This window comes from Phalacrocorax carbo, chromosome 12, assembly GCF_963921805.1.
Source record: "Phalacrocorax carbo chromosome 12, bPhaCar2.1, whole genome shotgun sequence".
Taxonomy (NCBI): domain Eukaryota; kingdom Metazoa; phylum Chordata; class Aves; order Suliformes; family Phalacrocoracidae; genus Phalacrocorax; species Phalacrocorax carbo.
Genome location: NC_087524.1, coordinates 20,366,152 through 20,379,862, shown reverse-complemented (window position 1 = coordinate 20,379,862; position 13,711 = coordinate 20,366,152). Strand labels below are relative to the sequence as shown.

General features: G+C 39.8%; 1 long non-coding RNA gene across 1 annotated transcript; it reads left to right on the top strand.

Annotated features, from left to right (window-relative positions):
• Positions 1-13,487, top strand: LOC135315523 (uncharacterized). The gene is made up of 3 exons (XR_010375019.1): positions 1-4,597; positions 7,945-8,058; positions 8,366-13,487. It is a non-coding gene; the product is annotated as an uncharacterized LOC135315523 (long non-coding RNA).
• Positions 13,488-13,711: the final 224 nt, after the last annotated feature.

Sequence of the window (13,711 nt, the reverse complement as noted above, 5' to 3'; positions counted from 1 at the left end):
CCGGCGCAAAACCAGCCCTATATAAAACCAGCGTGACTTTCCTCCGCGCCGCGTCGCCGGGCAGCTCCAGCAGGAGGGTCCCAGTCTTCTTCAGGACACTTGCTTCTGGGAAATTACCCCTTTCCTGGGGGATTTTTAGGTCCTGCTCTGACCTCTCCAGCTACCTGGCCCTCGAGGATTTCTGTCAGCTTCCTTCCCAGAGATGTGGCACTAAAACAAGGTTTCTGCTCACCCTGAGGAGCAGCAGGCTCTGCTGTCGCCACGCTGATGAGCACACTGTTCCGAGTAAATCCTTCCTTGGCCTTTAAGATTAGCAACCTTCTGGTTTCTAAACCAAAAACCTACTCCAAAGCTATCATCTCCTAGCTGGAGTGCGGAATAGGTGGTTATGAAAGAATGAACTACCTGATCCCAACCCCATTACTCCTGGAAAGATCCAGGACCATGATTTAAAAAGAAACTTAAAAGAACAGTCTTCAGCAAAAAGAAGATAAACTGTAAAAGCCAGCAGAAGGATAACACTCAAGAAACAGGTGAAATGTCTGACTGGCTATCATTGGTTAAGAACAGTCCTCCACCAAAGGGGAAGCCCTGTACTGTAAATTTAAGAATGAAAATAGGTTTTCTTTTGAGGTCAGGGTTGCGTCTCTTTTCGCTTATTTTCTTGTATCGGTAGGAATGCAGGGGGCCAGTTTCTGCAACAGCATTCGTTATTGTCAGGTTTTGAGATCACATACTCATCTCAAACATCTGAGGGAGTCTGCTCCCCTTTCCGTGTTCCTTCCCTTTTCCCATCCTTGAGATTTGTTTCCCAGGTCACCACCTGCGCATTCAAACTGATCTGAATTTCATTGCGCCTGTCCTGCAGAATTTAAAGGCTATTGTGATAGAGGGAACCTATATATGCATCTATATGCATTATGCCCGGGAGCGTGAAGATCAAAAGTTTCTCAAAGTCAGCTTCAGGGCTTACCATCTTTATCCTGCATTAACGGGTAAATGATAAGAGTCTTACCAAAGACAACTTACAAGTGAGCTCTTTGATTTAACAGATATATTTTTATAGGAAAAATCAAAGGGACTTAACTGAAATAATGGACGTACTTGCCATGTTCCTACAGTCATCTTTGGTTTTCCACGCAAGGGAAAGGAGAAGTGAAATGGAAAAGCAGTGCAGCAATAGCATTTATTTCTAATTATGAGTATTTTGTGGTTCTATATAACACATGCATTATTTTTGTGGTGCTACTAAATATGTGCTGCACAACTGCCGAAGCTGCTCAGGCATTAGATGGTTTAGAGATTTTTAAGACTATTAGTGTAATAATCTATAAATCCGGGAACCTGACTGACGCTTCATTCAGAGTACTGTTAACCACCATGGTAGCTTTGCAGATGTGTGAACAGGGGATACGAAGCAGCACTCTGATGTTAATTTAAACTTGCAGATAGCTGTAATTAGCTAATAAGGTAAGCTATTGCTGTATTCTGTCCTTTCTGGACCTCGAGGTTCAAATCTGAAACTCAAACAGTGGGATTTTTTTCTATTTTGAGGGAGGCTAAAGGAGCATGTTCCTCTTCATCTGGAAAGTACTGCTGACAGCCCTTCTTCAGGTGTTTACTAAGGGTTAAATTAATTTCTCATCTAGATCGGCTCTCCTTAGTCTCAGTTTACGTGTATATCTGCACTAAATGGGAATTATATATACCTGAGATCACGTACACTCCTAAGGCAGGAAGTACCAGATTCAATAAAATGAAAGCTAAAGAATTTACTTACAGCTTCTACATACTAATTCCATGTTCTCTATTACAACAGCAAAATTTACTTTGATGTCAGTGCAAGATGTGGTTTGTCCTGTTGTCTGATCGTGATCTATGACAGAAACATCACGACTAAACCCCTGACCAACATAAACCCCACCGGTACTGATGAGGGTCTATACTTATTTTATTACTTTCCTCATTTTCATTTTAATGAAAACATGTTACAAATAGAGCTAATGCCCTTAAAATCTGGATAGCCAGTAAAAAAATACTCCTCCTAATTCACAGTGCATGAATATCCCAGTGCTGGCTTTTTGCAGCTAGGGAAAAAATGGTAATGGGACAGGACTGTAATATTGAGAAAATAAAAGGTTTTTATTTTTCTCTGGCAAACGGAATATAAATTATCCTCCTGAAGAATATTTTTCATTAAACTGTAAGAAGTTCAAGCTGACATATTTTACATACTTAGGCATAATATGTGTCTTCACGCTGTGCATGTATGTTTTCCATTTATGAAGAGGAAACTGAAAAATGCTTCTTTCCATAAAATGTGAAAGCTTTATCGCATCATAATGTCAACTCTTTGGATTCTCACCTTGTCTTTTAACACATCCCATTGAATTGGGGGCACCTCTCTTGGAGCAAAGAAACATTCCTTTCCGTAACATTAACTCCAAGAAATCCAAATGCCGTATTTGGCCATGAATGATCTTAGAAATTCTTGTCAGAGAGATCAGGAGTATCTTTTGAAGAGGATGAATGGAAACAGAACTGTTACCCTGCATGAAATATATTTGCAATAAATAAGAGGTACTCAGTAAATGTACAGAGGCAATCAAGTATATTTCATGCGTATTGCGTGTGACTACACAAGAGGAATGTTTGTTCTTTCTCAGTTAAATATCACAGGTTTTGTAACAATTTTTGTCATTGTCAGGCCTTGTAGGTAAATAAAACATTTTCAGTCAAAACATATAAGTAGTTATTCTGCACACACAATGCAAATTCCTCTTGGAAATATTCCTCCCAGGTGGTGATGTGGAGGACTTATAAAACCATATCATAAATAACTGCTTTGCTTTTCTGTTTCTATTAAAGATATTCTGTTGGAAATGTTATTGCTTCCATTCCAGATACTCATCATCTATTTTCACTATACCATTTTCATTTGGAGTTAATGACCTCTGTGCTCTACATCATTTCTGCAATGAATGCCTACCTGTGTTCCAGGTTTGGGTATACACAGAGTAAGAGTTTGTTTATACCTAATGGAAGGATGCTTTTAAAAAAATACCTTTTTTTTTTTTTTTTACAATGTATTGCTCTTAATCAGAATGGAAATAAGTTTATGAGTTTGTGTTAGAAAAATTACTTCAGCCTTGGCTTTACACATACCTGATCCATGTGTGATCATCTTGGGGATCTCTTGCAGATGAATGTGGATAATTTTCAGGGATAATTAAGCCAAAACTGAATTTCCTTTGACATTCCTATTGGCTTCAGTCAGCCAAAGGGTGGCATTTACAAACCTGGGCTGAAGTTTGACAAAGGCTGGAGGGAAGTTCTGTGCTCTTCCAGGCTTTGCCGTATGTTTCTGAAGCGTGCTCGGTTATCTTGAATCTTCCTTTTACTTGCAGAGAAGCATTTTGATTATATATGGGTGTGTCTTCAGTTTCTCTTCTAGTAGGATGACGTTTGTGATAGCCAGCGTGTGGGACGCAGGACTTCAGCTGCCAGCAGAACTATTCAAAGGCAACATTTGAATTTATAGAGCTACTGAGGCTTACAGTGCATTCACTGCACTAGTTTAGTACCTCTTGGATGGGTTAAAGAGAGCGCCTCTCCTTCCGTTCTGCTGACTCTTCATCGGCATTTATTTCCTTCTTGCATATGAATTTTTATATTTACATATTATGGGTCTATTAGGAATATAAAGGCCAATTAATTATTTTTCAGTTCAGAAAAGAGATAAAGATACTCCATTCAGAAAGGAGATTAAGATACTCATTTATTAACTACTGGTTTTTTATTAAACTGTTCATGTTTTAGCCTAAAGTATGGGGCTCGGTTGTATGTAATGGAAGTGATTGTTTCATAAATTATGTTCCTTTGGAAATACTTCAGACCGTTCTTACCCTGTTACGCTGAAAGTGGGGTAACGAGCAAGACATCTTCAGCGGGTTTGATGTTTAAATGCGAATGTGTGAACATTTCCGAGTTACTCTTTATAAATACACAAGGATTTCCAAAGTGATGTGTTTTAGGAAGGATATGATTATTATAGATACAGCTTAGTTTATACCCTGTATTTTATCTTGTTCTCTAGAACAAAGAAAATGTGCATGAGTTTTACAGTGCTACAATAAATGTAAGTGGCTTCGCTTCTACAGAAGGGGAAAATCTGTTTTCTGATCTGTTTTCTGTGTAAGATTTTACATTCTTCAGAGAAAAATCTCAATGAGATTTTATGATGGGTCAGTCTCTGTCCCTGTGTGCTCTGCTCAAACACCATCTACATGAATGGTACATCTGGTCCTGTCAATGCGTCAGAGGCATCACCTTAAGTAGCATGTTTATTTGATTGACAGTGTGTGTCTTAGACATTGGCAAGTAACTGGTTAACTCTGGACGGAAAGGTTGCCTTGCTAGTGGGAACTTTCTCTGCAGGGTCATGAAGTGAAGCAGTCAGTGTATTTACCCGTCTGTCACCCTTCTGGGGGAGGATGCTCATTCCTGCGGACCGAGACGGCTGAAGTACCCAGGAAATAATGTGAACAATTTCAGGTTTATCCAGCTTCACCGCAGCCCAGAATTTCACCAAATCTAGGTATGCTTTTTCATTTCCATCTGAAATACTTAGCAACATGGGCAAGATACTCTCACTCGCGTGTTAAGTTGTAAACTCCAAAGCACACAAAACTTAATTTTTCATGAGTTCCTTAAGTGAGCTGGGCTTTAACCCTTAATAGCAGCGGACTCACACCCATCAGTAAGCGCTCAGGAGTATCATTACAAATTTTACAGTCAAGCCCAAAGCAGTTAAAGGAAAGGATAGTACAAATGACTCCAAAAATATAAGCTAACATATAATTTACTGTTGTTTAGTGGCAACCTGTTCCTCTGCAATAGCTTTAAATAATGAGCAGTATAAGTTTTCATATGGGGTTTTTTCTGTGTAGTGTTTACTGGTACATTTTTCAGGTATTTGATATTTGTACTTGAAATGAGATTATGAACTGCATTTACATACTCTTTGGCGCACTCAGAGATAGCAGGCAAAGCAAAATGCTCTATGTAACAAGTCAGGGAAGAATCGTTCCCAGGGACCAGTTGTTTTACTTCATAAACTCCAATAGATCTATGATTTTAGATCTCACTTTTGTTCAAGTCTTATAATAAAAATTAGGACCATTTTCCAAGAAGAGTGAGTAAGTTATTTTCTGGGACTGTATTCTGGTAGAGTCATTATTTGTTATAAGCTAGATAATGATCAGATAGAAGAGTACAAGCTCGAGATGAAAACATACATTATTGCTGTTAATAACGCTTAGCACTTATGTAGCACTTAATATTTTGAAAGCGCTGAACAAATATTAGCTCTCTCTTGTGAGACAGAACGGCGTCCTTATCTCCATTCGCAACCGAGAGGCTGCTGAGCTAAGGCCAGCTTTTTAAACTGTGAAAGGCATTCAGAAATTGAGAAAGTCAGAATATCAGACCACTTCTGTCACCTCTTGATTATGTGATTTTCCTAAGGCCAGAAGTGACACATTAGCCGGGGCAGGGTTAGATTTTATGATTTCCTCAGTCTGCAGACAATGTTCCCTCTCATTTTTTGATGAACGATATGAGATGACAATGAGAAATGACGGTGAAAGAACATGATGTGCTAGCACCTGTTATGAGGTTTGAGAGACTAGTTAGTGAAATACGAAGTATTTGGAGCACCGATGAATATGATTTTGTGGGAACAAAGAACTGGGCTGGATTCAGGGAAATGGCCTGCACGTATAAAAAAAAGCATTAATTTTTAAAGGAAAAATAAAAGCTTCCTATCGGCTTTTAAATCTAAATTGTATAGTCATTTGAGCCCTTACAAGAACGAGTTAGAAAGGGATGGGAGGATGCCCGGGAGACTGCGCATGATGTAAGACGCTGACACTGCTTTTGACGACGGCTTGATCTAAAGCTGTCGGCGACGCCGCAACAGCAGCTACGGCTGCCGGGGCCGGGGGAAGCGGTTCCCATTATCCCTCCCTCTGCCTATCTGCTGCCGTGCCTCCAAAACCAGCTTTCTAAATATATTTCTCCCCAAACAGTATGGTAGGCTTTCCTACCGTACTGAAAAGGTGGCAGGATTGGTTTTCTAAAGACCCTTTTAAAAGACTTTCTGAGATGTACCATCAAATAACAGCTTTTGCAGCTTCCCCTGGCTTTGGATAGAGTCCGCAGTTCGCCCGCTCTCAGAGTAGACGGTGGGATGGTAACTCCACACTTCCCAGCCGTGTTGGCTTGAGAGGTTGGTTCCGTTTGAAAAAAACCCCTTCCATTGAACCTTGGACCTCACAATTGATTAAAGGAGCTTAAAAAAGCTTCTCCAAAATGAGGTATAATTTATTTACCTGGGAACATGCAGCAAGCCAAGAACTCAACCACTTGTTTTTGGTCTTCTATAAATGTTAGCCTTCCTTTCCAAGGTGGTTTTTTTTCTATTTTGGCACAAAGTGTAAAAATTAAGTTTTTTAAAAGCTTTTAAAAGCTTTTTAAAAAATCTCTATCCAAATAAACCCCACACAGTTACTACTGCACATGATTTTAACTTCCATTTTTCTCATCTGTATTAGCACAGAAATTTTTAGTAAACCTGAGATAGTCTCTGTTTTGGCTATTAACAGTAAATGTTAGCTGATAGAAAATAGTTTGTGACCAGGTTCACCAGGGCAATTTTGAAGTTTACTGAGGCATAAATATTCCTTTCTGAAACTACCTACGTTTTTCTTCCAGTCATATTAGATCCAGGATCCTGGAAGTGAGGCCAGGAACTGCCTACGTTTTGCATGGGTCTCCGGTGGGAGGCAGGCTCAGTTTTCTACTATTCAGCTATTTTGCAATTACGCTGCGGTTGGCTACCAGACATTAAACGGTGCATTGCTCCACCTAGAAAAAAAAGAGAAGCACTAATCTAATTCTCAGTGCCTTCCTTGTGTCTGACTTAAAAACATCTCAGAATTCTCTCCTCTCATGCTGGAAAAAATGTCACTTTTTTATTTTCTTGGGGATACTGCACTGAGATGAGTCAAATGTGATAAAGGTGGTTTCCGTATTCCCGAGCTTGCTCTGGTTATGCTGAAACTACAACTTGCAAACTATTTATGTGGAGTTGTTTGGAAACAGAAGGCTGTGAGCACTGTTCCACACTCTATAATCGTAAGTTTTTTATGTCAGCCGTAGTCACGACTCACAAACGGGCACAGGCAGTGGTTGAAATGGAAATACAGAAGTCCTCGTGTGAATATGAGGAAATCCTCCTCCTCGGCAGCAGCCTCCGCCTGAAAAATGACAATTTACTTATTTGATAGAGAAATACTGATAAACCGTTACCTAGACCGTTTTGAATGTTCTTCATCTGACTATCTGTATATGAATATGTACATGTATCTATAAAATATAGTGCCATAAACGGCAATAAAAGTATTAATATTCTGGACAAGAATCTAATTTTATCTTCAAGCAGCATGTGCAGGGATTGTTAAATCATATAATGGAAGCTTTGTCTAGACAGTTTTCTCGCAGGCCAACTTAAATTTTTTACTTTGATTGTTTTTAATGTATTTCCTGGAATAGAAGATCTCAATAATTTGTTTACAACCTTTTCTGGAAATCTGGAAAACCCAGTTTTCTGGAAACTATGTCAGTTTTATAATATTCAGAACTGATAATAATTTTTCTAAACCAAACCATATATTCCTGGAGTGTGAATGTTCTCAGAGAGAACCGTTAGCTGTAAATTCTCTCAGATTGTTATAAAAAAGTTATTAGTTTTTTCAAGTGAAACCTTATCAAGTGTGTTACTTGGAAAGGAGCAAAGCCTTGTTTCAGTGCCTGTGAGATGTTTCCATCTGATGACTTTTATGACAAGTTACTATATATAAAATGACTCAGTGTATTTCACAGTGGAAAATCCAGATTATGACCATTATCAAATCCACCACTGCTACAACAGTCTCAGCATCCAGGCAGACACCATGACACGGCTTAACGTCTCAGGAGTGATCGTCTAAAGAAGGGGTAAGAAATTTTTGTGCAGCATGTTTAAAGCTGCTGCCTTTGTTCTCTCAACCCTGGCCTTGGTCCAAGCTCTCTGAAATCAGTGGAAGGACTCACATTGATTTTGGTGGGCTTTAGCTCTAGACCAGCTCTTGAGTGAACAGGTTTCAGACTTTAGAATCACAATCACAAGTGTTAAACCAAGCCTGGCAGAATGTTACTGGTTCGAACAATGCTGCAGGTGCTGTTCCCAAAGCCTATAACGTTACGTTTTCATTTAGTTTCAAATGCACTTTAATAATGAAGGACCATTTTCTTCCGCTTTCAGGGTGCGTACCTCTGAATCACCTCAAAGGCATAAAAAGAATGCTATGACACTTCTAAAAGCTGAGAGAGATGTATGAAGCTGAGTTCCCACCAAAGGCCACGGGTTCATTTGCAACACCTCTTTTGATTCGGGTTGTTGGTTTTTTTAAACTGAATTTTCCTTACGCTCTTCTCCCCACCATTACTTTGTTTTAAATTTAATTCCCTTTAATGTTAATCTCCCTGCTCTCTAAGAACCTCTTCATCGGTCAGAGAGGAGGAAGTGAAACCTGTTGATTAGATGAATAAAGCAGAATTAGTCCTTCCAGCAGACAGAGCTTCCAGCCTCCGCAGAGCCACCCGCCGAAGTGCCGGGTGTCCAGAGCCAGTCCCTCCTCGCGCGGCGTGGAGCACCTACCCTGCCCGCTGAAGAGGCTACGCGGGCGCGTTGACGCTCGGGAGGTCGGCGTGAAGCAACGGGGTGAATTGGGGCACGAGGTGCTTGTCGAAGGTTGCCAAACCTGGTAAAGCATTTAGAGGGAAAAGGTCGTTGAGCAAGGCTCTGGTCGTCCCAGTAAGCGCCTGCTGGTGATTCCGCCTGGAAGGCAGCAGCCTGCTCCAAAAGGCTTCTTGGACTGCACTCATACGCCAGGTACATCTGCAGGTACCTCTGCCCTGTTTTCAAGGGCATGCCACAGATTACGTCACCAGATACCTTTGCTTGCATAAGGGAGTATGGTTTCCATAGCCACACTGCCATCCCCTTCGTCTCACTGCTTGCAAATACCACCTCTGCCTTAAAATGCAAAGGATTAACTTCCCAATTTAGAAAGGTCTGTGCTTATGCATGTATCAAAACTGTCACATTTTGATTGTCCTTTTAATGCTTTAAAAGCTGAACTTTTAATTCAACTTCAAAGCAAGAAATATTTTTTTCTTGAACTCCTTGTATTTACAGAGCTATCTGTCTTTAGATTAGACAAGCAGATACAAGAATTGTCTTGTAAAATTGTAGTTTCCCTTTAATAAGATACTCTGACAGGCAATTATTCATGCAGTCTGCTCTGTGCTAAATGTTTTTTCATGCTGTGCTCCCCTGTCTCTTGATTGCAGGAATGTGCTCCTGTGAATTATAATTATGAGTAAATATGAACTGGTACGTATGAAATGATTTACTAGACCTTCCATTGCTACATGATATTAATTCTGTTCTTCTCCATTACAAAGATACGGGAGTTTTAACGAATAACCTATATTTTTTTCATTCTTTGGCCTATTAAGATTGCTGTTACTATTTACTGTAAGTTACTTTGACAGAAGCTGGAGATACTATGCATAAATTTCATCAGAGACAAATCGTTTGCTAATGTTTAAATTTCAGGACAAATTTTTAAAAATGTGTTATATAGTCCTGGAAAAATGAGTATTTTATACACATATAAAAGGTGAGTCCAGTTCACCTTTATAATTATTTCACTTTCAGCCGATACTTTCAAACAAAAGGCACCATGGCACTGAATGTTGTCTTCAGGTTTGGCAGCTTTCAAAGAGTAATTCAGTTTATTGGTATAATTGTTTTTTATTTTTATTAGATAAGAATTTTTTCTAGAACTTCTTTACTTGTAAAGTGTTGGAGCCTGGTTAAATCTAGTCACCCAGGATACCTCATGGCCAGTGGAGAAAGAAGTTAGCTGCAGCAAGCACTCACCCCACTTATCTCAGGTGTATCAGGATGGGATAAATCATCTCCTAATGGTGCCCATCCTTCTCCTTAACTAGACAGCCTATATAGATTATACAGACTATAGACCAGGCGACTCCTTAGGTACTAACACTTAAACTGTACTTACCAGTAATTGAAAATTTTATGGGATGAATATATATGTATAAAGTTAAAAGATTTTCTGCTGGGGAGAGATTTATGCAACCAGCATGTCATATTTAACTTCATAAAACAGACATTCACTCATGATAAAAAAAGTCTGATCTTACTGTATATAGATCCGTGACTATTTGGGCCATACCGGGAGAAAAACTAGAACTATATAAAAACTATGTAACAATGATGCTCTTTGGCTTCAAAAATGAGCTGTGTGGTAGAAATGCACCAGGAAAGCACAAAAATAGAAATAACATTGGGGGTCTTTTAGGGTATAAAGTATTTTTACTCTTAAGACAAATACTGTTGACCAAAATGTCATATTTCCTCAGCAAAAACGTTTGAGGTTATGTAAGGCTCTCGGTTGTATTTCATCTTAAAAATAGGATTGCTTACATGGGTATGTAAAGAACAAATCATGCCAAGCAAAAAGGTAGAATCATAGAAGAATGGGAGGAAGTACATTAAGCATCTAGAATTTACTAAAGCATTTGACACAGCGTGTCTCAAAAATTGTGTTTGACAAATGAATCAAAATGGATTACGCAGAAACACAATTACGAGTACAGGTAATTGGCTGAGGAATGCACTAAGGAGTCACGGTAAACACGAGAGCGAAATCCTGGTCCCACACAGGTCTTTGTTAGGGCTTCACTGCGCCACGCGGGAGGAGGCTTCTGGTGATTCGTTGCAGAAACAATTTAATTTACTCGCTGGGTCGTGTTCCTGGCAGAGATGAGGATTCAAGAAGATACACAAATATTTTTTCCTTAATTCCTGCGGTCGTTGCTGCCTTCTCTAGCTGAAGGTGTGGGTGGGCAGCAGAGACCTAGACCTTGGCTCTGATCACAGATATACCTATTCTACATCCGTTTAGCCTTACCGATTCAGCAGAATTATTTCTCTGATTTACGGTGTTGCAGACGGACTGCAATGCCCAACGTCACCTCCTGTGCAAGGTTGTCACCTTTTGAAGCCGTTTCCCCACGGCTCGTCCGTGAAAGTACTAATTAAACCATGATATTTGCTCCTGACAGGGCAGCAGTAACTTACAGAGCACGGAGTTTGCTGCCCAAGCATACCCCTGCTGCCTGGCTGCTGGGAATCATGACGGCAAAGAAAGTTTCCTTGCTGTAAGAGCTGTAAGGCTAAATGAGAACTAAATGTAAGTCACTATATGCCAGCTTAGTGATTGCCTTCACAGTCAAAAGCAAACCTGAGTAAAATACGAGCTTGGATTATATACCAAGGAAGCAACAGGCAAGGGTGGAAATAGTAATTGGCCTATTTCACAATTTCACCTTCTGTGTTTAGTTACAGCCCTGCAAAGAGAGTGCGAAGTACTGCAACTTGGGGTTGCGGTCCTGGTTTTCCCTTTACACTGTTTTGCTCTAGTGTAAATGATTACGTAGGCGCAGAGGTGGTGAATTGGGCGCTGCAGGTACGGTGCAGTTTTGATGAGCAAGGTGGGATATAAAAAAAAAACCAGGTCCCCTCTCTGGAATATATAAACAGATGAAAATGAAGCAAGAGCTAGATCTTACTGCCCAGGGTACAGCATCGCAGCGGTCTGTCAGCCAGCATGGAAAGCTGTTATTTAAGTGCTCCATCGGTTATAATGGATTAAAAAATACTGTACCCGATATGGGATGCGGTGTCGATTCTAGACCCTACATTCTGCTACAAGGGCTAAATGTGCTCCTTACTGGGAATTTACCACCACTTATGGCAGCAACTCTGACTTGAGGGCTAGGACCGTGCTCACCATTTCTGTCAGAGCAGTTTGGCTAGGATATATCTCAGCTACCTAAAATAGTTCAAATGGTAAATATTTAATCTATGTTTTCAGGTAGTCTCCCTCAGTGATCAGTGAAGGAAGGATAATTCACCTCCATTTTAAATATGTGCAAAACAGGTTGCAGAGGTAGTATGTCAGTCCGTCTTTTTCTACTGCATAAAGTTCGCCTTAACGGCTGCGCCCAGCAGAGCTGCTGCACCAGCCGATGGGAGCGTGTGCAATTCTTAGAATTGGGCAGTTTTGTCACCCACCTCGGCTCTGGTTGACTTACTAATAAGGTTATGGACAGTGGCACATGCTATTTTGGTTTGATTCACCACCTGCAAACTCCAGCTCTGTCATTCACCCCTTCTGTAGCGCAGGGATCCACATCTGAGGTCTTGAAGTAGACTTGAGTCCACTTCTACCGTTCAAATGACCTTCATTAACACATACGATCAAACTGGTCAAACTCTAGAAACCAGTGGCAACGTTTCATGAAATAAAAGATATTTTCCTCCTGTAGGAAGATCTTTCCACCAGCATTAAACTGTTAGAGAGAAGCCTTTCACCTGAGAATGTTTTATATTTAAAAGAGCATTTGGCCAGAATATTTCAATCAATTAATATATTTCAATCTAGTAGTCAGAGGTTGATGGAAAAGCTTTAGCTCTGGGGAGCTGCTCTAAGTTTATTTTGATTTCCATGAGTGTAAACCAGCTCCACCTGCCCACAGCTGAGGCCACCTGGGCTGGCAAACTGCAGAGGTGAGGCCTGAGCTGACTGACATAGATGAATATTGCCGTTCAGAGTACTTTTAAAAAATTAACTGCCTCAGTATTCGATAATCAAATAGCATAAGGACCGCTAATGATCTAGTATTCTTCATTTTTATTTCTAGATCAAGTAGGCAGCAGCACCGAGCAGTGTATAGTCACCGTTATGAGTAATGACCCTGAAAAGTGGACCCTTTCCTAATTTGCTAAAAATAAGATTTTATATCTCTGTGAAAGCGTTGTCTCTTTCCTTTGGATGATTAAATAGTGCACTGAGATGTTATGTTACATTAATGTACAGCCTGGAGAAGTCTCTATTTAAACAGAACAGATAGACTTCCTGAAGTTCAGTCTTTAATCCTGTTTCACGTATGGTGGTCTCATAGGGAGAATATAAAGCGTGAATAGTAGAGTCATAGTCATAAAAGAAAGGAAGTAAAAGGGCTTAACATTGGGACTGTGGAAGCAGTTTTCAAGCAGTCCTTACTGAAATCAGTGTTTTAATCTGGTAAAAATAGAACATACGTTTACAAGATTCTATTTGAATGGACTGAAAATACTGTGAAATAAAAAGCTCCGTCGTTTATCCAGTGTGTTACTGTTTGCTTTTATGAGAATTTTGTCATTGGCAGAACAAATACTGTAGGCATTTCCTGATTTTTTTTCCTTCTACTTGGGAAAATAACAAAATAAAGAAATAATTCTTTATTGTCCTCTGCCTGTTCATTCGGATATCTCTCTTCAAGTTATTTCTCTTCAGTCTTAGTGATGAATGGGACTTTGCAGGGAGCAGTCATAAAGCTCTCATAGTTTGTGTTTGCACATTGCTTATATGCGTTTTAAAAGAACATTGGCTCATAATAAACATTCATGAAACATTGTATATACTGATCAGTTGTACTAACAAGTATTTGTAAAATAAATCTTAAAATTCAC